This window comes from Penaeus chinensis, chromosome 39 (genome assembly GCF_019202785.1).
Source record: "Penaeus chinensis breed Huanghai No. 1 chromosome 39, ASM1920278v2, whole genome shotgun sequence".
In the NCBI taxonomy this organism is placed as follows: domain Eukaryota; kingdom Metazoa; phylum Arthropoda; class Malacostraca; order Decapoda; family Penaeidae; genus Penaeus; species Penaeus chinensis.
In genome coordinates, this window is record NC_061857.1 from 24139039 (window position 1) to 24141538 (window position 2500).

Consider the following 2500-nt stretch of genomic DNA (forward strand, 5'->3'; position numbering starts at 1 on the left):
TTTTAGTTTTTTTCGTATAGTAGTTTGCTTTTTCCATTTTGTATTTTAATTTGGTTAAGGTGTTGTTGTTTTTTTCTCTATTGAGTTGAATCGAATTGTTTTCTCTTACTCGCACTCTACTCCGTGTCTTCTCCACCTTCCCTCCCTCCCTCTGCCTCCTTTTTCACCCCACCACTCTAACCCTCCAGCTGCTTGCTTGGACATCTGTCGGGAGAGCATCTGCCTGGTTGTTTAAATGGACACTTGTGCGTGTACTGAAACTGTACCCTCTCTGCGATGGTTGTTGAATCAACGGATTATAAACAAGGCAGATATTCACATCCCAAAATAGATCCAAAACATTGATTTTTTTCTGAAGATTACTGTGCTATGAATATCACTGTTGGGGTTGGATACTCTGTGACTAACTTGAAAATCCCGTCCCTCCTTCCTTCCAAATAAGTGATGATGGTTATGATTTTGAGAAGTTCATAAATGAATAGGTAGAAAGAGAGAGACAGAGAGAGAGAGAAGTAAAGAAAGAAAGAGAAAGAGAAAGAGATGTGATAAAGAGATAGATAAACCGATAAACAAATTAGGAAAAGCTAAACTAAAAAGTAAATTCCACTTTGAGTACAGGATCAGCTGGCTTCCGAGGCGATAGGCGGTTGATTTGAGATTTCGTATCCTGTTCGCCCATCTTTGTGCTTTGTCTGTGAGCTCACGCCTGCTCTCCCCCCCCTCCCTCACCCCCACCCCCTTACCCCCGCCCCCTCTTCCTTTTTCCCATACGTGGACTGTTATTGAGGGTAGCGTGTGTCTTGGGTTATTTTGCGTTTGAGATGGTATTCTTGTCGTTTATTTTTATTGTTTTTTTGGTATTTGGTGTGGTGGCTGTGTGATGTTGTGTTTCTTGTTTGGAGTTGTTCGTATTGTTTTATTACTACTACTACTATACTACTATTTTTATTATTATAAAGGCTATTCCCGTTTTCATTGTTTTGAGTGTTTTTAGCGGAGCAGTCTTTGTTATTGAGATTGTCCACATTGATTCCGCTGTTAATACAAAACAACCAAAGCAAAGGCTATTAGAGGCACCAACACCGCCACAACAACAGCACATGAAGCTCCACCAGCAGCGTCCCCAGCAGGTACGACCCGAAAATATCTCGCGGTGCCCCTTCTCGACTGCGGCCAGATAGGTGCGGTGTTGTCATGAGATTCCTCCTCCCTCCCCCCTCCCTCCTCCCCTCCCCCCAACATGCCCCGCTCTGACTCCTTCCCCTCCCTCATTTCCCTTCCCCATTTTCCCCTATATCCTGTTTTGCTGTTTTCGTCATGTGTCTGTTTTGGCTTTATCTTCCTCTTTCCTGTGGTTTCTTCGCCCTGTTTCGTCACCTGCCCCCACCCACCCCCTCTTCACCTCCGTTTTCCTCTGTTCTTCTGCTCACCACTGTCTCTTCCCCTCCCCGTCCATTCCTTTGCCCCCCTCCCCCCCTTATCCCTTCACCTGTCGTTTGGCCCTCCCCCTTTCTCTTATCTCTCCCTACCTCATACCCTCTTCCCCTGTCCCCTTCTCCCTATCTCTTCCCCTCGTCCCTGCCCCCATGTGTCTCCTCTCTCTTCTCTTCTCTCCTCTTCTCTCTTTTCTGTGTTTCTCATCTTACTCTCCTTCCCTCTCCCTCCCTCGTCCCCTCCCTCTCCTCCGTTTCCCCTCTCGGATCATGTCGTTTTGAGATGGTCTTTTGTAGGAGATGAAAGGGGAAGGGATGGGCAGGGGAGGGAGGGGTGGGAAAAGGAAGAAAGGAAGGTGGAGGAGAGGTGAGAGGAGGGAAAAGGAAGGGGAGGGGGAACAGAGGTGAGGGGAAGTAAGGGAAGAGAAAGGGAAGGGATGGGGAGGGGAGGGGAGAGGGAGAGGGAGAAGGAGAGGGAAGGGAAGGGAAGGGAAGGGAAGGGAAAAGAAGGAAAAGAAAGTGGAGGAGAGGTTAGAGGGAAAAGGAAGGGGAGGGGGAACTGAGGTGAGGGGAAGTAAGGTAAGGGAAGGGATGGGGAAGGGGTGGGGATGGGAGGGGAAGGGAAGGGAAGGGAAGGGAAGGGAAAGGAAGGGAAAAGAAGGAAAAGAAAGTGGAGGAGAGGTGAGAGGAGGGGAGGGGGAACAGAAGTGAGGGGAAATAAGGGAAGGGAAGAGAGAGGAGGGGAAAGCAAGGGGAAGGAGATTGGAAAGGATCGACGGGAAAGGGGAGTTCAGGAGAGGGGAAAAGGAGTGTGAGTGGGATATATAAGGGGGGAGGAGGGGAGGGGAGAGGAGAGGAGAGGAGAGGAGAGGAGAGGAGAGGAGAGGAGAGGAGAGGAGAGGGAGAGGGAGATCCAGTTAGAGGAGGGGGGGGGGGGGGGGGAGTTAGCAATAAGGCGAGGAGAGGGCACGTGCAGGGGAGCTGGTGAGGGAGATAGTGACGTTGATTTTGAAGTTCCTCTCTCCCTGTCATCGAGGAAGCGAAAGGTTGGTGTGTGTATGTGTGTG

At 49.6% G+C, this 2500-nt stretch overlaps 1 protein-coding gene across 5 annotated transcripts in view; it reads left to right on the forward strand.

Moving 5' to 3' along the window:
• LOC125046819 overlaps positions 1-2500 on the forward strand; it is a 120148-nt gene that overhangs the window by 76688 nt on the left and 40960 nt on the right. The window lies entirely within an intron of this gene.